The sequence below is a fragment of the Camponotus floridanus genome, unplaced genomic scaffold (assembly GCF_003227725.1).
Source record: "Camponotus floridanus strain SB8 unplaced genomic scaffold, Cflo_v7.5 scaffold121, whole genome shotgun sequence".
Taxonomy (NCBI): domain Eukaryota; kingdom Metazoa; phylum Arthropoda; class Insecta; order Hymenoptera; family Formicidae; genus Camponotus; species Camponotus floridanus.
The window spans coordinates 144,876-166,977 of NW_020229239.1; the positions used below are offsets into that span (position 1 = coordinate 144,876).

The 22,102-nt window shown below is 41.0% G+C and overlaps 1 protein-coding gene across 20 annotated transcripts in view; it reads left to right on the plus strand.

The window, feature by feature from the left end:
* The first annotated feature begins 2,814 nt into the window (after window positions 1-2,814).
* Window positions 2,815-22,102, plus strand: part of LOC105259214 (ephrin type-B receptor 1-B) — an 89,687-nt gene continuing 70,399 nt past the window's right edge. For 6 of the 20 annotated variants that reach the window (XM_025415521.1, XM_025415525.1, XM_025415516.1 and 3 more), the window contains exon 1: window positions 2,816-3,986. The gene's annotated coding sequence lies outside the window, so the exon portion shown is untranslated. Of the gene's footprint in view, window positions 3,987-22,102 lie in introns of all 20 variants that reach the window. The other 14 variants (XM_025415522.1, XM_025415523.1, XM_025415528.1 and 11 more) reach the window with 5 other exon arrangements.

Genomic DNA, 22,102 nt, shown 5'->3' on the forward strand with positions numbered 1-22,102 from the left:
AGGATTAGAAATCTCGTGGATTCTATTGACTAATTCATCTGATTAGATGCAACTATTAATTATGATAAATCATTTATAATACGATATGTATCAATTCATAATAATAAAAAAAACTCAATCATTTTTTACTCTATATATATGATAAAAAATTATTAAATATACTTTTTTTTATTTTAATACTTTACTTCATTAATATACAATAATAAACAACAGTTGAATAAAACAGTTGAGTAAGAGAATGTATTAATTTAAACTGTGTGTGTGTGTAGAAACATTAGTTAATATTGAGATATACACTAATAAAAGAGAATTTATAAATGATATAATGTTATGTATTATTTATCCTATAGTTTAAATGAATAATTGACATTCAAAAATATAATAAATAAAAAAAAGTATTTCTCGTTATAATTATTTGGAGGCCATAAAAAATGAAGCAATTAAATCTAGAGATATCACAGAGTAAATTCAAATTTCCCACATTTAATGATATCACTGTAAAGATAATAAATAATTTATATATAATTTTCTCTTACCTTGATATTGTTGAAAAAAACATTACCTTTAGATGCTCCCAAAATAAATTTACCTGAAAACATTCAAAAATTAAAAAAATTAATATAGAATTCTACGTCTTGTAAAGTTTCGCGATTTTGAAAGGCAAGTTATATACTTACTTGTAACATCGATGTCCTATGATATCATGATGCAATAAATCGACGCAGCTAAGGTTATATAACGATGCGATCCGATGCAGTCGAGGATACAAAGTATCAGGAGATTCACTTTTATGCACTGATTTCACTTTTATGCACTTCTTCGAAACTTTTCGCATTCGAAATGAAACGTACGTTTTTCCAGACGCGTCCCGGAAACTATATCATTATTATGTTGTACTTTCGATGCACGCGATTTGGCGCCGCCGCGGAATATCCAATTTTATAGATGCATTTCCCAATATTTTTTTTAACGTTTATTTGAAAACATTTATTTGAAAACGATACGAAAATTGCGATCTACGATTAATTTTACGACTGACAATTGATGCCGTTCTCGAACTTTTTGCATTCGAAATCAAACGAAACGAAATATGTACATGTCTCGCGCGTCTCAAAAACTTGCGTCTTTATTACGTTGCACTTTTGCACTGTGCGCGCGACTTGATGTTACCACAGAATATTCAATATAGATGCACTTCGCGATATTTTTTTCTAATATAACCAACATTTATTTGAGAACCATATAAAAGTTGCGATCTGCGACTACTTTTACAATTTCCACGATGCTTCTTTCGAATTTTTTAAACGAAACGAAACATGAAATATATATTCTACATGCCTCGAAAACTACGTTAAAGATTCGATGCGCGGTTTGGCGCCGCCGCAGAATATTCAATGTTATAGATGTGCAAACAATATTATAAATATATACTTCTGATATTTTTAATGTAGCGAAAATTTATTAATATTAAAATAAATTTATAATATCAATTTATATTATTAACTATTTTGCCGATCCTTCAATGTGATATTTTATGTTCTTAAGCGGATTAACAATTGTACTCGTACTACGTATTGTAAACGAGACTCGTATTTTCGAAAAAAGTGTTTTTTCCCCACACGTCGTTCTCGCGTTTGTCAACATAGTTTCTCGTTCAGTATCATTTAGATGTTTAGATTATCGCGGGAGTTTGTCCGAAATTCTCTCGATTTTCACTAGTCATACGCGAATGCTCACCCGATTTATCACGTTATACGAACAATGAGAAATCAATTATTCAATGAATATTGCAACGCATGTTATCAACTAGTCATAAAATTATTACGTAACATTCGCGTTCTATATTCAACGTATTTGTATACGTTAATGTCACGTTTATATTCGATGTACATACACATTCATATTTAATTTATGTATGTACAATACACTGACTCTATGGAGTTAATCGAAATTCACGCGATGATGTTCGGATCGTTGAGATAATCAGATATTTTTAGTGATAACATTGCTGCGTTTTATCTTTTCCTGCAATTTTCTGATTCGAAAGGGTAAAGCTTGCGCACTTTCCGCCACTCGATTTAAACATAGAGCGCAATCTCACCGCAGTTTGATTTTAAAACTGAAAAATTGAAAATCAGACTTTCAAATCGTATATGTGCATCACGAGTATTATTTAATCTTTCCGGTCATTAAAATTATAGAAAAATATGATCTCAATTTTCAATTATTCCCAATCAAGATATTTTTCGACATCATTGATTAAGCCTATTTATTTTTCCAAATAAAAATACTAAAAACTGAAATATAACAATCATAGACATTACGTTAATATTTTACACGTAATCATTTCCCAACATGATAAAAGTTTACGGCAAATTATAAAACTGAAATTATTCTACCGGAAGGAAAAGTGGCATTTTTTTCAAATTAATTTATCACCGAAGACACCCTGCGTCTCGATCACGCGATCTCAACGCGGGATAGAGGGAGGGGGGGGGGATATGTGGAAATCCGAGCAGATTTCTAGCGACAGTTGGAAAGTGTCGTGGCAAGGGTAAAAGTCGACGACGCGCGCGGGATATATTCGTGCGGCCTAGGACACATTCCGAAGTACGAGAGGACGACCGGCCGATATTAGTGCGCATGTGCGCGGGTTACACTTGACGGGCTCAAAAAATCAATGACCTCTCCCTGCCGCGAGATACGTCATAGTCATCCGTCAACGGGCGACGCTCGTCGGGGTATCCTCCTGCGATTCTCTCGCACGGGGATCGCGAAGATCGCCCCGACTCGTCTCGAGGCGACGTCGCGCGTCGCGCGCGCGATGACACGCACCGCGCCGGGCATCGACGACACGCGGGACAGGAGTGGGGGGGAAGGAAGAGCGCGAGAACGCGGAGAGAGAAGAGAAGATGGCCGGCGCGGCGAGGGTGCAGCTCGGATGGCGGCGCTAGTGTAAGACGGCCGAATAGCGGTACGCGGTGGAAACCAGCCGGGCAACCTCCACCGTTCGACACCACCGCTCGGCGCTTCAGTTCGTGTCCTCTCGCTGTACACGACGGTTGCGTTCGCGCCGGCGCTTCGTCCCTCGCGCATCGCGAAGTACAAACTGAGCAGAACGAGAAAACGTGTGTAACAGAAGGAGAGAGAGGGAGCGAACGGACTTGTGTGTCGCGCGACGGAAAAACAAACGCGTAGTCAAAGTCGATAAACAAACGTCGGAACAGTAATAATATACGGGTGTTGTACACATCGAGAGATTGTTTTGTTTTTTTTTCCACGCTCGGAGTAAGTCCGCTCTGAAGGTGTCCGCGCCGGTTACTTCGCAGTGAAGCAGTCTACAGTGTGAAGTGGTGATATAATCCAAGAGTGCGCGGATCCGTTCGCGACGCGTCCCGTCCCCGCGAAATTCCTCTCGCTGATATATATTATACGGTGCAACGATTCGCGTCGGTACGCGGAGTGGCGAGCCGTTGGGGCAAAAGGGAGAGAGGAGAAAGGGGAGGAAGAAGGAGAGACAGCGCACGCGAGAGAGGAGCGCGTACACGCTCTCTCTCTCTGTCTCTCTCTCTCTCTCTCTCTCCTCGTCGCGTCGCGCGCGCGGTGCACCGCCGCCGTTCGTCCACCTTTCGCGTTGCCGCGAATGCACGGGATAAAATGGCGCTTGCTTTCGTCCGTGCACCTCTATCGACCGTGACGAACTGTTCGACGGGATCGCGTCGGCATCGCTCGCCGGGGCCCTTCTGAGGGAATCAAACGACGTCCCGTGTGTCTCCCGTCGTCGTTCCTTCCCGTTCCTCGCCCGGATCGTCGACGTTCGTCGTGATCGTCGTGCCCCTTTCTTTATCTCCGTCGCACCGTCGGGGTACCGTGCGCCAAATAGCGTGTGTGTATGTGTGTGCAAATGCCAGAGAACATCGGGAGCTATCATCGCGAGTGCGGCAATTTCGGAGCAAAGTGCCTGCCGACGATGGAGTGAATTCCAGGTGAGTCCAAGTTACATTTCCGCGATAAGCCGTTGGAATTGCTGCCGATATCTCGCAGGATATCTTTCATCTTGCCACATTTCGAGCTCTTTATTCGCGTGAGAGCCAATGTGTCGAAAACGAAGATACGAGGTGGACTTGTGATAAGAATCTGATAGTCGTAATGGCTTATGAACTAAAGGTCAACGCAATATGTGCGTGTGCGTGTGCATATATATATACACACATTCAGACATAAAATATATATATTATTGTGATAAGAGCGTTAATCTGTGACTTTTTACGCCCGCAGTGGCCTCTAGATATCACAAGGCAGCAATTCCGAGACGGTATATTTTGTACTTGATTCGTGCATTGTGAGAATGTAGATGCATCGCGAGGAATTGCGAGACAACTTCGCGGCGACTCACGTAACGGCGAAGTATTAACGATCGGTATCACGGTGAAAGGCATTAATTCGCTTCTCTCGTTCGTTCGACACTCCTAGTAGATTCCGTTCTAGCGCGTTTCCTCGCATTTTCTCGCGTACTTCATCGCACTACGTTCTACGAAAAATTAAAGAGTCGTGAAGTTGTACGTGTGAAATTTAAAAAATCGCACAAACGAAATTTCACGATATTTCTCTCTCACATAAGAGAATAAGCGAATGCATTTCATGAATTTTTTTTTACATCGTTTTTTCCTCTTAAAATATCTTAACCTTCATCAATTTTCCTCTTGAAATATCTTAACCCTCTACATAAAATCGATCCATTCTGTGTGACATAAATTTTCCCCGATCAATGCTCGATCAATATTATATTTCCAATCACATGTCATCAAGGAGCCCATGTGAAATTTCTTGGAATTATATAATCTTTTCACGATTTTTAAAATTACCTTCCTAATTTTCCTGAATTTATTTGAGCTTAAAAATACAAGAGAGAGGATGCGCATTGTATAAATAAAATGCGATTAAATGTCAAGAGAGAAACCGAGAAACGTACTCAGTTTTCTGCAAAATACTATGGACGGTTAATGCCATTTGTACGTTCGTGCAAAGAAATTTTGGGGCACCTAGGGTCACGCAACGACACATGCGACACGCGATATACGTGTGCATGTATGTACATAGATAATACGCGTGTGTGCACAAGCGAGCGCGAGCGTAAGGTTTACGCGCGCGCTTTCGCACGCGCCGAAACGTGCCGAAGAACGCGCCTTTGGCATAGCGCGCGGCGCACAAATACGCACGATGTTGTACCACACGGAAAATGACAGGCCGACGTGTTTGAGCTCGACTCTACGCGCAAATATTTTACGCGGGCAAACACTCGCCGCGACGGATCGTATCGTTTCCTCTTTCTCTCCTTTTCTCTCCCTCGCTCTCTCGTTGCGCGGCGAGAGAATTTTCTTCCTCGTTTCGTGTTACGTAATCCGTCAAACGTCAAAACGCGATTCCGCGTGGAGTCATTTTACGGAGTGGTTTGCGTTTGGGGTTACCATCCAATTTTTTTTTATACGGGATACTAAGATTTCCCCTTTTACGTTTTCTTCGAAATTAGAATCGATCAAATGTTATCCGACATTTGTCGTTACAAATTTTTCATTTGCACTATTTATTCGATGTATTTCGCGATATTTTACATATAATAGTAGAGAATTCACGTTAAAATCTTAAATATATCGAATATGCTTAGCTTTATTTTATTTCAATAAATTTCTTTTAATTTATACAAATTTATCTGTATAATATGCTATTATGGACGTATTATATTATTTAATCTTCTGATGTTTAAAAAATCATATAAATGATGCAGTAAGCTTAACTTGAATAAAAAAAAAATTTATGACGACGAAAAAAATTAATGACCAGATTAAATTCCAACAAATCCGCCTAATTAACGTAGGAAATGATCGTAACAATTGAAGAAATCGGACAGAGGAAAACGAATTTTCGTGACATAATTGTATCACAAATATGTTGAACGAACCGATTGTTATCGCATGGTTGACAATGGACGTTTAGGTAGAAGCGTGATAATCTTTCGGCAGGCTATTAGATGAAACAGGTCACACAACCTTCCGCTTTTCTACCTGTTGTTGATTTGAACAGGTAACGCAGATCCTATACACAAGATTTACCTCGAGCTTACGGAGCGTGTAACCTTTTCAAATTTTCGTTTGTGAAACGTGAGAAAGCGTTATTATCAAATAATATTTTTTCCAATGAATAAAGATTTACCGTACGATTGGCTGGGTGGTTTGACACAAACTGTATTTTAATTCAAAATTTACACGCTCGAAATACGTATTCTTTAAAATGTATGAAAAATGTATAACTTTAAAGATCTCGGAACATATAGTATGTAAACTTTGATAATTTAATGAATGTTCAACAAAAATGATTAATATTGCAATTTTCTATTTTTGATCCATATTTCTTCTCTTTTTTGTTGAAATTGGGATCTAGAAAAAATATTTTTAAATATGAAAAATTGCGTACGATTTTTTAGTTTCGAGTTTTGTTTTGGACATGTTAATTTTTATTTTTAAATACTTGATGAAATCATTTTTTTGTAGACAAAAAATCTTGTGAAAACAATTTCTCTACATTTGTGAAATTTTGGTTCAACTAAAGAAAGACGTGGATGAAAAACGATGGAAAAGGTGTACTTGCTTAACATGTTCGTTGCAAAACGTTTGTCGCGTTTCACGAAATAATCGGAGAATCAAAGGGCTAAGCAGAGGAAATACGCACGGTGCGCAAAATGACGACAATCTAGTTTATTAACCATTAACCTCTCCATTAACTATTATATTCGCAACATTTAGCGGTTCGCGTGCAATATCGCGTTCTCGCGCGTTCATAAAACACGACAGTTTCAAAACAGTTTCCGCTTCGTTCGCGAGCGCGTTGAAGTAGCGCCGGTGGCCTCGTTTTGCGATATAATCGTGTAATCGATTTGGTAACGATTGAACCGCTTCTCGCGATCCACGAATACATTCTAATTACAAGGAAATAAGGTTAATAAAACAAAATTCAAACGTTGTCGCGTTACGCGTGCGTTAAGTATAATATCGCGTGTAGACTTTAAATTTCCATATTTTACATTTCTTTCGTGCTCCAATTATTGTCTCGTTTAAATAAAAACATTCGCAAAAATATGTTACATAATTTTTATATATTTTTACAAATATCCTTTAAAAAAGTATATATATATTCGTTTTCCTTATAACGTAAATAAACTTTATATTACTTGCAAGAGTCGTAATCAGATAAATCAAAGAGAAATTAAAACAGAAACAGAATTTAGTAAATAAAAATGCATCCATATATAGTAGTGCGATTATACAAAAGACATATCCGGGCAATTTTAAATCGTAAGGTGTATCAGAGGGAGGATTATAATCGCGCGTGCACGTAGAATATAAACGTTCCGCAGCGACTTACTCGTGTCCCTCGTTTTCCCTCATATTTACACCGACGTGACTCCGGGAGCTTACGCAATTTCATAAATGAATCGACCCGCTTCCGTCATTAAGGCGTAATTCCATTTTCGGTGTCCCCCTTCTTCCTCGCTCAGCTCTCGCGATTAGCCTCAGTTTATTGTAGAACGTATAAAAGCCGCTAATTGTCCCGTATCCTCTTTCTTTTTCGTCCCAGACGCGTCTACCGTCTTTCATACGTCGGACATGATGAGAGAAAAAAAGAAAGAGAGCTAGCAACGTGAGAACGAATTCCCTATGTTTGTCTCCACGACGCTATCGTCGAGATCTTGCCCGATAATCATCAATGGACCGTTAGACGAAAATGATCGCGGACTCTGCCGAGATATCGCGTTATTCCTCTCCCCTCTCTCTCTCTCTCTCTCTCTCTCTCTCTCTCTCTCTCTTCAGATCTCTCTTCTCTACTCACTCTTCATCTCGCTTCGCATACATACGTAAGTTCCCGGGGGCGAATCTGCGCGAAAATTAATGAAACCTAAGCTTCAGTTGTCAAGAGATCCCCATAGGCATCCCTAGAACACTCGAGGCGAAACGTTATCCGAAATATTATTCCCTTCGTTTGACTTTGACAAGAAGAGTTAACGCTATGATGTGGTCTAGAATTAGGGCAAAATAGGGTCGTCGTATCAATTCTGCTCATGCACGATTTCTGGAGATATAATTTAATTTTTCTAGATATAGACAATTTTAGAAAAATTAAATATTGGAGAAGCATTTCACAATTTCGCAGAATAATCTTTATAAATATATCATGAACGTAAAAGCATGCGCGTGTTATCATTAACATCATCGTGTGTGTGTGTGTGTGTGTGTGTGTGTGTGTGTGTGTGTGTGTATTTGCTTACGTATCAGAAATTATTAATCCCCAGGCCCCGAAGAATTCTCATACTTCACTGCACGCTCCTGAGAGGCAATCTCATCGGCCTGGCGAGGATCGGAGCAATTAATTATGATTACTGGTATTATTAGAGACGCGCACTAGCGTGTCTATCGGCGGTCGACGCGTGTGCGTGCGCGAGTGCGTTCGTCGCGACGCGCCGACTCGGCTCGCTCGCTCTCGCACACGCTCGTTCGAAGCGAGCTTACTCGCCGCTGGTGTAATTGCATCGTGAAAGTGTTACAAAGCGATCCACGTCGACTCCGTGAAAACGTGTCGCGTTGCATTGCATTGCATTGCGTTGCGTTGCATTGCGTTGCATCGCGTCGCGTCGTCGCTCGATCGACCGCGGACTTGTGGACGTAGTGAAAGTAGTGCAGCCACCTGGCTCGTCCTTTGAAAACCTGCAACTCGTACGTATATAACCGTCGCCATTTATACGCAACAATCCGGTCCCGCGAGATAGACACAAGCTAGGATTGAACTTTTCGAACGCTCCGAGAAGAGAAGATTGTCTCCTCGAGTTTCACAAAAACTCCGACAGCATCCATGGGGGCTCGAAAAGGGACCGCTGTGTTTTTAAAAAAATTTCTTTGTATATAATCGGTTCTACAAATATTAAAATGAAAATTGCATTTTCTTTACTTGTAGCTTTTACATGTATATATTAGACGTTCTTTGCTTTTATTCTTTCGCTTTCATCTTTTCGCGTTTAAATGCTTTGAAAGGCCGAGATATATTCATAAATATAGCAACGGTTTTCGGGAATCTCGGAATAATCTAAGGATTATGCAGGGTATTAAGAAAGTTCTACAAAACGGAATGCGTCGTCATGGACAGGGAAGGGGCCGATTATAATCTCACCTTACATTTCCGACACGCCGACAGGTCCTTCTGCAACCGCGCGTAATCTCGCTCGCTCATCTGGGATGTAGGGTTACCCGGTGGAGACCGTCGCCGGCGTCAGACGAGTGCATGTAGTTGGAGAGCATTGTGCAACTACGTGCATCTCTGGGGATATTACTGTGTTATTCGTGAGGTCCCATTTCGACCGGACGCGGAAAATATCTACGAGAGCGGATAAAATCTCATCATTTCCGACGAGCGTATCTGTGAAAATTCAATTTTTCGAGTCGGCCAGTTGTTTATATTTATAAAGACTACGGTATGTAAAGAAAGTTTGCATTTTTAATGAGAACTCGTGACTACAATGTCGTAACTTTTAATTAGAAACGTTACTTTTTTGCATCAAGCCACTGACACAATTTAAAGTAATGTTTGTATTTTCTTTTAATCGCGAGCTCTCTTCGTCAAAAAAAGGCAATATAGTCCTTGTTTCGTATCCATGTTCGAAAAAAAAGAAAACGATATTGAGTATAGTTACAATTTAATATGCGCAAGCACTATCTGTGCGTACCCGTACATTTGTTAAAGTCATCAGATACCACTCGGACGATTAATTACATTCCTGATACGTTGCTAATCCTCGTCGTTTAAAATTGTACGTCATGGTGATCCGAGTGTACGCTGAAGATCGTTAGATCTTTTAGATGATTGATATCGAGGATTTCTTCATGGCCGTTTAAACGAGACGAATAGAAACGTCACCTTATCTGCTTACGAGAGAGTCGACGAGACGTTCAATGTGTTTCCGAGATGGCCGCGTCTCTTCGCTTCTTAGTCTACAAATTACACGCGATACGAGATTCTCGTATAGCTACTGGAATTTTTAATGGATCCGCTATGGCTATTTGCATATTTCCATGACATCTGCCATGGACTGATTTACTGCCTCGTGTCGAGCGATACGTTCGCTTACACAAGCGAATTGATAATTATTCCTGCTGGAATTAATAAATTTCATTAAAAATAAGGGAGAAAAAAAGAGAGAGTAACGGGAGATTTTCTCATTCCTGCCTAAAATAAAAATATTTGTGGAGACGAATGAATGGCAAAAGATTAACGCGATTGCCGCTTGACAGCCTTTAAGCATATGAGTTTTCTTGTAACATTCGCTTCGGATATCAAATTTCTCTTACAAAATATCCGGTGCACACGTCGTTAACGATCGGACAGCAGAAAAGTAAAAGAGAGGAGGAATCAGCTATAAAAATTGGTTACGTAATTTGATTTATTCGCGATTTTTGCTCGCGCGATGTTACGAGCGTCGAGAAAGAGGGACGCTAATTTTTTCGTCTTTTACAGCGCGCGAGTGTGTGTCGAAATACTCGCGGGGCGTGAGTTACGGCCGCTCGTTCGTCTGTCAGATTGCGGTTCTTTCAGGCGATGGAAATCATTCGAATCGCCTTGAGTGCCGTGGCGATCGATTCCGCGGGCAACAACGATCGGGAGCATAATGGAAAAAGAGAAAGAGAGAGAAAGAGAGAGAGCACCACCTGTCTGCGGTATAGCAATAGTAATTACGACAGTGTAACGTGCTGAATTACGAAACACCCCGTGGATATCGCGACACCGCGCGTCACGGGGTGAAAGGTCTCCCCACTTTGATATCCATAAGAAACTTACCTCGTGATCACACGCTTGCATGTGCACGTTATACGCGCGCGCGCACATACCCGCTCGGATGCAAAGTCGACAGCGAAATTATTGGGGAATTCGCAGATGGTTTATCGGTGGTCGATTTAATTAAAACGTTCGGGCGGACGTCTTTTATAATCGGCGGCCGATATTCGTCGCCATCGATATTAATTTGCGAAATCGGCCGTGAGACAAATACTTTCGTCGACCTAATTGTTCGACGCTCGGCCGCTTTATAAGCGGATTCGCATTTACATACATTACGTCGCGAACGACGACGGATACGAATGTCGGTAAACGTTATCTTCGATTTTTCGATAGACCGCCTCCCAGCTTCCCCGTTAGTCATCGGGCATTACGTACTTTCTCTCGCGCCGATCATCACCGGGGAATAAAGCGATCGTTATCGTCCTTGCGAAAGAGTCATTCGTCACCCCACGCGCGAGTAAGATCGACGGGAGAGGACGGGTGTCTTCTTTTTTCGCTCATGAATTTCTCGCTGGGGTAAACTGGTGGCTTCATTGTGTCCACGTGGCCGACCTTTTGCTTTAACGATCGACACGCGCATCCCTTTGACAATGATTACTGTGATCAAGAGCATTGTCGGAGATACGGGCGTGCGAGATAAGCAATTGTTAGGACCACCGATGTTAACGAAATACTTTTTTAATCTTATTTGGAAAATCTTCTTTTATCTTGTTAAATAATGAAATCGCGTCGGTAGTATTTCATTTCTTTCAGGAGCGAGAGAGAGGACGGGAAACAGCAGAAAGTTGAATCAATTGTAGAATGAAAGGTAGATTTAGGAAGCTTAGAATTGGTAGATTAAGAAGTCAGATTCGTGTCTCTTTTCCTAAAGTAAGAGTTCCGAAATATAACGATCTCGCGAGAGATAAATTCGGCGAGAAAATATTCGACTCTCGTCCCTCGCCGAAACGAAGATCCGATCGTCGATTCACGGAGGGCCTCGCGTTGCATTATTATTCGATAGCGGTTCCAGAGGGAGAGAGCTCTTTCGTTGGTAGGTGAAGAATAAATTTCGCACTGTCACTGGAGGAGATAAATGTGGCAGCCGTCGCGACGAATGGAGAAGTCTGGCTCCGATTATCGATATCATTCGCGGCCCTTCGCATTACGCACGTGTATAACGACGCGATTCTTTTTTGCATTTTAATCCTCTGAATTCATTCCGGAAATTGCCTCGAATCGTCAGGTATAAACATAAATCTCTATAAAGATTTGCGTTATTTGAAAAATTCTTCGTTTAAAATACATTATTGGAAAACGGAATACATTATTGACGAAGCACACTTTTTTCCCCGCCACTAACTTTATTAAATATTTGTGCTTATATAATGTAAAGCGGAATAAAAAAATTGTATTGCCATCGAAAACCATAATTCCAATATCAAATTACACGATGGAACGTATATACGACTCGCTAATGACGAGAGGATTAAGACGGTGGTATAATATTTCCTGAGAAAAGCGGCGCCAAGAGAGGGTACGCTACACGACAAATTACCGGCGATAATTACCAAGATTTCGTTCGTCGAGGGGCGATGGATCTAGGTTTATTTTCTTGTTGACGGCTCGCCGTTGAATGAACGAGTCTCGCCTCCTTCGTTCGTTCGCTGCTCGAGTTTCATGGGAATCTGGCCAATGGTGGTGTCTCTCTCTGTTTCTCTCTCTCTTTCTCTCTCTTTTTCTCTCTCTATGAATCTTTCTTGCGCGCGTCTTGCGTCGCGCATATGTTCTTTCGTTCTCTTAGCGTCGTCGGGCCACTTTTTGGGAAGTGGGCGTACCTCTTTCCGGTTTTCGGCCCATTGTGTCCTGCCTCGCTTGTTGCGCTCGCTCGCTGAGAATGCGAAGCTGCATTCGCGAGCGCGTGCAGGCACAGGACCGGATTATCCCTACCTGTTTCTGCGCCACGCACGCACGTATAGATGCCTGCTCCTGCCGAGGTACGCAGCATTTCCTACATGTCGTATGGGAGAGGTATTTTCGCACTGAAATACACGCGGCAAAACTCGCGTTTTATACGACGATTAACGCGACGAATCTATTGACTGTAAAATTTCGTCTAAAATCAAATCTGTGTAGCGTAAAATATTGTGTAAAAAGAAAATATTTGTGAAGGAAAGTGATTTATTAATTTAGAATAAATTTATAATAATTATTTAGAATATTTATTTAAATAATTTTATTCATTTCGAATATTAAATTTTATTAATTTAAAATATTTAGATATCAATTTAGAATATTTATTTAAATAATTTTATTCATTTCGAATATTAAATTTTATTAATTAAAAATATTTAGATATCAATTTAGAATAATTATTTAAATAATTTTGAGATATTAAATTAGAAAAATTATTTAAATAATTTCACTTAAATATATATCGTACAAACTTTCCAAAATTTATCTATTTAGCGCGTGAAAAATTTTTATACGGAACAATCGAAACTTTCGTATAAACTTATGAATAGCAATCTCGCCGGGGTTCGACGTCACTCAACTTATCATTCTGTTAATCGCGATCACAAATGCGTGACATTAGATCTAAGCCACTATAAATCACGTATCTGCCTCGGCATCTTTACGAATCTAGACTTTCGAGTTTAAAGATTGTTCATCGCGCGAGTGATCGATCCAGTTCGCGCGCTCCGCTTTCTGAATTTCCTAATAAAAAGATGATCGCGTCAGAATATAACGTTTGAACAGGAGCCGTTGAACCGGAAAGATTTAAACGGCTACCTATTTATGCCGTCTATGGTTAATAGCAGCGCACCGCAAATAGCCGATAGTCTGTCTAACTGTTCAGTGGCAAATAGATATTGAAGAATGACGACAGCGTGCCGCATTTTGATGAAGGATTCTGTGCAAGAAGGACGTGGCCACACGAGATGTAGGAACCGTTAGAACTAGTGCTTCTTTCCCGTCTCCTCCTCCTCCTCTTCCCGGCCTCGCGCGCGCGAACGGTTATCTCGTCGAGAGGATCAAAAGATTCGGGTCGAGGTTAATCTCTACCTCGTCGTCCGACAGGCACCTGCGATTAATTTTGTATCTTTTCCTCCAGTTCCTTGATATCCTTTTCCTCGTACGTCTCTCTCTCTCTCTCTTTCTCTCCTTTTCTCCCCTTTTTTGGACACGCAATTTTCGAGAAAAAGAACGAGGCTCGCGTTCGTGATATTCGAGCACGAGGCTCCAATTTACCTCGACTCTCGCGCATCTTAATACTCTGTAATTTGGCGCGTAAATATTTACCATAAGAATATCCGCTCGACCGGGATTTTTGCAACGGCGGGGCATTTTTTCACATGGGAGATTATTTTCCGCGATCGCAACGAAAAGGAGCACTCGTTGTTCGGAAGAATTGAGCTCGTCGTTTCCTCTTCCGCGATTCGTTCGTCGCTCTCTTTACCTTGCAAGCTCCGCTGAACGTGTAAATTTACGGATCAAACGGCATGCTAATCGATCCGCACGACATCGTTCGAGCCGCGCGTATGTTTGTTCGGGATCTTTATTCGCTGCCGGCTCGTAGTTTGCACCGTCTAGCGCGATGAAAGGAGCTCGTAGGTCGTAGAAGGATCCAAAGGCTTTCGATAACCCCGTCTTCGCTTCTCCTTTTTATGATCGCGCACGTTTCATGCGTAACATGTGTCAGCTTCTCTTTTCCATCTCCCTCTCTCCGTCCCTTTGGCCGGACCTTCCGAGTTTCTACTGCCTCGGGAGAATCCTTGGCTAAATATTTGACGTGCGAGCGCGCGCAGCTGCGACGAGATTCCGAAACGCCGAACAAACGATCGGGGATCGGCAAAGATACCGTTCATTATGAAATTCCACCTGGTAATCAGAGGACGGAAGTTCCTCCTTTTACAAACGCGATGAATCGAGCTTCTTTTAACGCACCGCCGATAATAGCGTCTTCGCTTATATATGTTTAACTTATTATGCACATCTAAGAAAATTTACGCAAAATTAGAAGAGTTACATTTCTTATTAAAAAAGGGTTTACAAATGAAAGTATATGTTAAAATTGTCCAAAATTTTGATTCTGACATTTCGCATACAACAGTCAAATAATCTCGCCATTTTCTCTCTCTTTCTCTGCTGAAAGAATAAATTATTCATTTAAAAGAGAAATTCGCGCGATTCAATATACAAGAATCAATGACCAGCACGATCACGTGCAGCCGATGAAAAAGCATCGAGTTGGAATAAACGATCTACACGGTCGGCGCGCACTTGGAAATAAAGCATCGCGGTGGGAGCGATGATATTCTTTTGAGAAGAATATCGAGCGATTTGGCCGAAATTTCACGCTGTTTAACCAATCGCGATGATCCGTCACCTGCCCGCTGGTAGTAGCGTGTGAGAAAGCATCGTTTAACGCATAAACTCGGCAAAGCGGATCGTTTTCCTTTGTCAATGGATCGCGCGCGCGCGTCATCCGGAAATACCGACGTCGCGCATTTAGCAAGATGCCAGCTTAGGAGTATATATCGCATCCGAGGGCCTTTATGCCTCGACATGGGACACCTGGGATCATCTTTCTCTCTCCGTCTCTCTGTCTCTCTCGTTCGACGACATTGCCGATCCGACACCTCTTCGTATTGAAAACCGTTGTCCATCCGCTCGTGTAAGAGTCGATCGATCGAAAGTAAAGAGAAGGCGGGTCAATTTGTCTCCGGATGATTTGGAGAGAGCTCATGGGGTGTGTGTGTATCGTACTTCATGCCGTGTAACGTTCTCCTGCTGAGAACAAACGTTATAACGCCGTTGTATATCCAAGATTCACTTAACACGTGATATATACATACCGATTATCGATCGCGTGTATTTCGAAGTCGATTTACGTTGCTCTTTCGCTCTTCTAAATTTATTCTTTGTTTCTCTTTTCGCAAACTTTATTTATCTTTTAAATTCACTTTTTAAATTTATTTTTTAAATTTCAATAGCAATTCTTAAGTAATATTTAAAATTAATTTTAAATGAATAAAAAGATGAGGGGTCTTTAAAATTAAAATTTTAGATATTTGTTTAAAAACTGCCGAAATATTAAAAAAATAAAGCTCGCGAAAAAAGAATAAAATATATATCTATCCTTTTTATTTTTATTTATATTTTGTTTGTTAGTTATAAGGATATCTATTAAAATGACTAGCTCATCATTGTTAGATAAATAAAAAATGCAAACGCTCATAAATTACAAAGAATAGAATCTTTCTTAACTGGAATTTATCGATAAATATGATAATTTTATCATCACCTTTTTATCAAACAATAGTTGGTTTAAAAATAATTCTCGATGCAAGGATCAAACTCTGGTTGCGTATTGATATCGGATATAGATTAATATCTCATCGCTACGAGTTTTCTTAGAAACGGTGACTCAACTTTTTGTATCGCGCATCGCCGCAGCGAGGTATTATTAATTCCTAGAATCGATGAGAATTACAGAGTAATCAGGTTCTTATCGTGTTTATTATCATTAACGTTGCGAAAGATAGGGAGCAAGAAAGAAAGAGAGATAGAGAAAGAGAGAAAAGTAGTTCGTGAGAAGAAATAAGATTCGTTAGATCTATCGCTCTCTCTCTCTCTCTCTCTTTTTTTTGTTTTTTATCTTCGGCTACTTGCGAGTTACAGAAGTGGGTTAAGTCAATGTCCGAGAAGGGAGGTGATTTAAAAAGGCGTATTTACTGAATTTCCTTCAATCGACCTGTGTGCGTGTGTGCGCGCTCTTTATTCCTTCCTGTTCCTTCCTTCTCTCTCTTTTACGGTGTCTGATAAGTTCGAACTTAAAGATCTCCGATGATTGCGATAGTGTCCACTCATCGACAAACAGATTCTTTCAAAAGGTTAATGATTTCAAGCCTTGCCGGTCGCTCAAAGAAAGATGAAAGAAAAATACATAGCTTGCATATTTATACGCGCGAGAGAGCACATACACATCTCGGCGCTATTTAAGTATGCACGCGCGTCGTCTTCGTCGTCTCATCGTTCTAACGGTACCCACGTCTCTCCCCTATTTGTTTAATAATTATCGCGCGATCGAAGAGAGTTTCGCATCGGAGAGAAATCCCGACGCTTCGTTAAATATGATTTATGAATGCCGTTACATTATCATCGTGCCGCACGATTCACGCGTAGGCGTAAAAGCGCGCTCGCGCGTTAGAATTCGCGACACATTTTCCATAAAAAAGAATTATCCACCGGTGATTTATTCGTCATAAATAATTCGACTCGGTGTATTTATAACGAGTCGGTATTTCGCGATCGTGGCTCGCTCGCGCCAGAGAATATAAGAATTTTATAATCCGTAAAGCTGTCGCCTTCGATTATTTATAACGAATAATTCAGGGAATTAAATCCATCGGAGATTGTATTTTCCGAAATCATTTTCGAATTTACATGTACATCTGCGTGTTTTAATAAATGAAAACAGCTAAATATCGATTTATTTAATATCTACTAGTGTACGTCGACTAATAATTATTTTTACGTCTCTTGAATTTTTTAAACTTTTTAATTTTACAAAAAATTGGGCCAATTAGAGCGTGAATATATTATTAAATTTGCTTAAAATTATCCCGAATATTTTTCTAATAATTCAGAAATTCGATGCAAATATAAAAATAATATTGTATATTATTCAAATGTCACGAGAGCAGAAGATCAATAAATTACGGAAATCAATATACAATTTCTTAATTAGCGGTTCTATTTCTTGATTAGCCTCAACAGACGGCGATCTCGAGCTTTTGTACGTGTCGACGAAGTGAAACGCTTAATCGGCATCCGAGTGGATCCTCTCGAAAATTGAGAAATCAGAAGCGTGTATACGCGAGAGAAGAACGTGCGCACGCCATATGCGTGTTTCCTCTCCTCCTCTCCCCCCTCTCGTCCCGATTCTCCTCTCTTTTTGCTGTCTGTCCGGGCTAGGTTATATACAGAGAACGTGTCCACCTTTCCTTCCCTATCGGGCGGCTACATTAGCCTTTGTAGATAGCGTTAAGTGCTCCTGAGTATATCCAGGCCCGCCAATGCTGGTGGATCTCCAGCTGTCTCGGTATATATCGGTACGTGCGAGGTCTCGTCACACGAGCCCGAATACCGACTACTGGCTTCGAAAACCGCTTCTTTTCGGACATCGCGTGTTGCTTAAATACAATCGGTGTCGCATCGATAGATTCCATTCGAGGGATCGTTTGCATGCAATTATAATAATTATGTTAATTTTTATTTACGCGAAGTGAAAATTTGCAGGAACTACGTGTAATCAATATTAATGAATTTCGAATAACAACGACAAATATATATTTATTTTATTAATAAATATGTATTTAAAATTTCATATTTGAAGAGAAAAATATATAAGAGACATATTCAATATCGAATACAAATAAATAAAATGTTGAAAAAACAACGCACGCAAAAGTAGGAAAAATTCATCTGACGATAATTATCTTTTCTATTTGAGAAATTCCTTTGAAAATCGCTTACTCTTTATCGGGAACGCAAATTTCCTTGAAATCTCACGAATCATCAGAGGACTCACTCGCGCGCGAAATCACTAATTATCGCTTTCTGGTGGGAATAGCAGTGATTACGCGCGTAACTCGTTATAATTCTAGCGAATACGTGACTTTTTATTTTCGCCTCGGCTCGGGATCGGCCTCTTGCGCGCGAGTCATTAGTATTGCTCATCTCGATGTTATAGTACCTCGATAATACGCGCGCCGAGAGAGTCGGCCGCGCGTGAATGTACCAATTATTGAGCTTGAATGAAAAATGGACGGATGGTGCAAGAAAGATGCCTTTCGCAGCCACTCCTCCGGAGAGTTAGTATAATCTTTATCGTTCTCGAATCCGGCTCGCGCACTTTTCCCGTCATTCGCGTGAGACGCGACATTTCGGTAGATGAGCGACCGTGTTCGCGTTCTTTTCTCACAATGTCTGAAAAAAGGATAGACATACATACGCACACTTATGCCCCGCTCTCCCCGGACTTTGAGACGCGCGAACTAATAATTTGTCTCTCTGTAACGAGTAGAGGTCTAATAAAACGTAATGGCAATGTCGCGTACCGAGTGAAGCGAGATATACGTGTCACGCGTCGGACTGTAATCTCGTATGTAAAGCAACCCGCCATTGTACACGGTGTCCCCGTAGTTATGAGAGAGTCTACAAGCGAGCCCTCTTCCTGCCTTAGGGCGACCGTGTGATTCTAACGGCGTCCAGGCGCGACGATGCGCGCCGCTCTTGATCGACGATCCGGGAACGGTTTTTCATTGCTCCGCCAAGATCTCCCTGTGCGGAGCAAAGACTCGGAACGTGTGTCGAAAAAATTAACGAAAGGAAAACAGCAAGTAAAATTTAAAAATAAAAGAGATTTTCAATCGTAAAATGGATCTCGATACCAAAATATCCCGTTGTTTTTTACTTTTCACACGTTTTAAGACTGTGACTTCGAAACTTGAGACTCTCCGTAAAGTATCTATCTTAAGCTTATAGATATATACGTCGAAAATTTCGTTGAGGTAACTGCCGCGGGTATGAAACGCGCATGCAATGAAAACAAGCGACGAGTGGCGAGAAAAATTGTGGAGGCACGATACGACTCGTAAAAGTCTCGCTAAAAGTCGTAAAAACCATAGGCCGGTCGGCGTTAAAACCGTAACGCGTCACAATGACGAGTTACAGCTTTGACGTCTTTGCTTTCATTTGTGCTTTAATGAAGGAGACAAAAGAATTCGCACAATTATACGCATGGTAAAAAAAACGCATTTAGTCGTATCAAAAAGCGCAACGTTGATAATGTTGAATTTTTATTATTCTCTCTGATCTTCAAACATTTAATCATCTTGTATGACTGCATAATTACATTTGAATATGTTACAGCGATTTAATATGCATTTTACGTAACAATATAAAAAATCATTAAATTATTAATTATTAAAAGTTATTTCATACAGTAAAACAGAATTATTTGCGAGAGATTTAAAATTGAAATACGGAGAAATTGAAATATGGAATTGACATTGTTATATAATATTATAATATTGAATTGTAATAAATTATGCAATGTAAATTATTCACGGCATATTTTTAGATTTATTTCCTCGCGAGTCATTGTTCTCTCGCAGGGTGCATTGATTTTTTTCTATGACTTTTATAACTTTGACATTACCGATGCATCAGCTTTCGTAAAATACACGTTAAAAGTGTCTTTTATAGTGCTCTTGGGAGGATGCGACGCGACAGTGTGTACGCGTATATACGTTTGTGTGTGACCAGAAGCAATTCGAACCACGTATACGCGATCACTCCCCGATGACTCGGTCTATTTTCGAAATTCCATCCCTCTCGGCCAAAGTGCACTCCTGTGTAGTGCATCGCACCGTTACGATTACTTTTTCTTTCCGTTACAGCGTTTCTTCCTTAAATGCGCACGCAAGCATTCATGCGCACGTTAATTGAGGAGAGAAATCTGGTATCATAGTCCTACGAATTTTTATTCTGCGACTTGTTAAGGCAGACGTTAAGAAACATCTCACGTATCTTGTAAATTTTAATATTTTGTTAAATAATATATATAATATATATTTTCAGATCTTATTTAAAATTGCGTATTATCCTTAATGTCTTTTTAGCAGATTTCGAATGCAAATATTACAAAAATGTGCTCCGTTTTTCTCGCTTTCCGCGCAAACGTAATTCATCTCGTTTCTCTGATTAATTAAATGCCAAACCTTTTGCTCTTGTAATCTCCGAGTGTAACATCGCACGATTTCTTTCTTTTTGCCCTTGATACGCGAAATGTGAATTCAGCATATGATATTCCCGGGCATTTTAATACCGAAGGAATTTTAAAAGGTCCGATTTGTCATAGTTTCCGAGAGCGCGAGCCCGGTCGACGATCCTCTTAATTGGAGAAGCTATATGACACTGAAGAAAAACGGCTTGGGAGGAAGATGGTTAGTTTATTCTGGCGGTAATTAAAAAATTCGTACACCTTGCACGCCCACTACCCGAGCTACTATTCTCAGACCTCGATTAATTACCGCCCGGAGTGCGTTTCATTGTTAGAATTATTTATTCCTAGGGGCTGTTGCAGCGCAAAAGACGAAAAAGGCAAGACTCGCGGAAGACAGGGCGCGAAGATAAAGGAAGTACGGTTCGCAAGGGTCACTCTACCGTAGAAGCGAAATTGTTTGGCAAGAAAATGCTCAGGATGATGCCTCGGTAACCGAAGGTTATCTTCGAATCTCGTTCAAGGTATACGAGAGGTGTCCGTCTCTCGCTCACGTGTGTCCCGTTAATTCGGTACGGGCGCGAGGCCGAGCACATATCGCCAAGTATAATAATTAATAATTATCGAGATAAGAATAATCCCTCGTTACATACTCTCTTACCACGTGCACCGGCGAAACGAGAGAACGGCGAGTATCTTTCAACAGCGTGCGATCATAATCGCGTTATCTCTCGAGAGACGCCATCTTTTTCTCCTTACGTCTGATTTAGCCATTCGCCGCATTTGCGATATCGATCTCTCGAGTGCGGATCATAAATTAATATATAATGCATCTCGTACTTTCACGAGAGGCGCGCGACTTTCGATGGCTCGTTAGGTCGCCTCGATGCGTAAAACACCAAGAGAGAGGAGAACGTCAGGCGATGGAAAAAGCAGCAGCCGGGGGAGAATCGCGGTGTACACGCATGCACGCGTTCTTTATGGCGGAGAGAGGGGGAGAGGGAGAAAAAAGGAGAAAGAGAGAGAGAGAGAGAGAGAGAGAGAAGCATATTGTAGTGTCCGTGCATTAGCGGGACTCCGGCACGGTCGAGTATATCATTAAATATGAGAGCCGCTGAGTCGGGAGCAGCTCGATCCTTTCTTTTTTTGTTTCCTCGTCGAGTCGCGTCCTCCGTTCTCCGCCTAGCTCGGTTTTCCTCCTCGCACCTTTGCCTTCTTCTCTGCTGTCGTCTCTTCCTCTTCGCTGCGTTCCAGCGTCTCTTCTCTCTTGACCGGCGAACTCTCCTCTCTTACCTCCCATCCTTCCTTCTCGTTTCACTCGGTTCACTCCTTTATGCTCTCTCCGTCCTTCACCCTCTTTCCGTCTCCTTCTGTCCTTTTCGCCCTAACCGACTTAGTTCTACCTGAGTCGTCCAAGTTTCTCCCGCGGCTTCGCTACCCTTTACTTCTCTC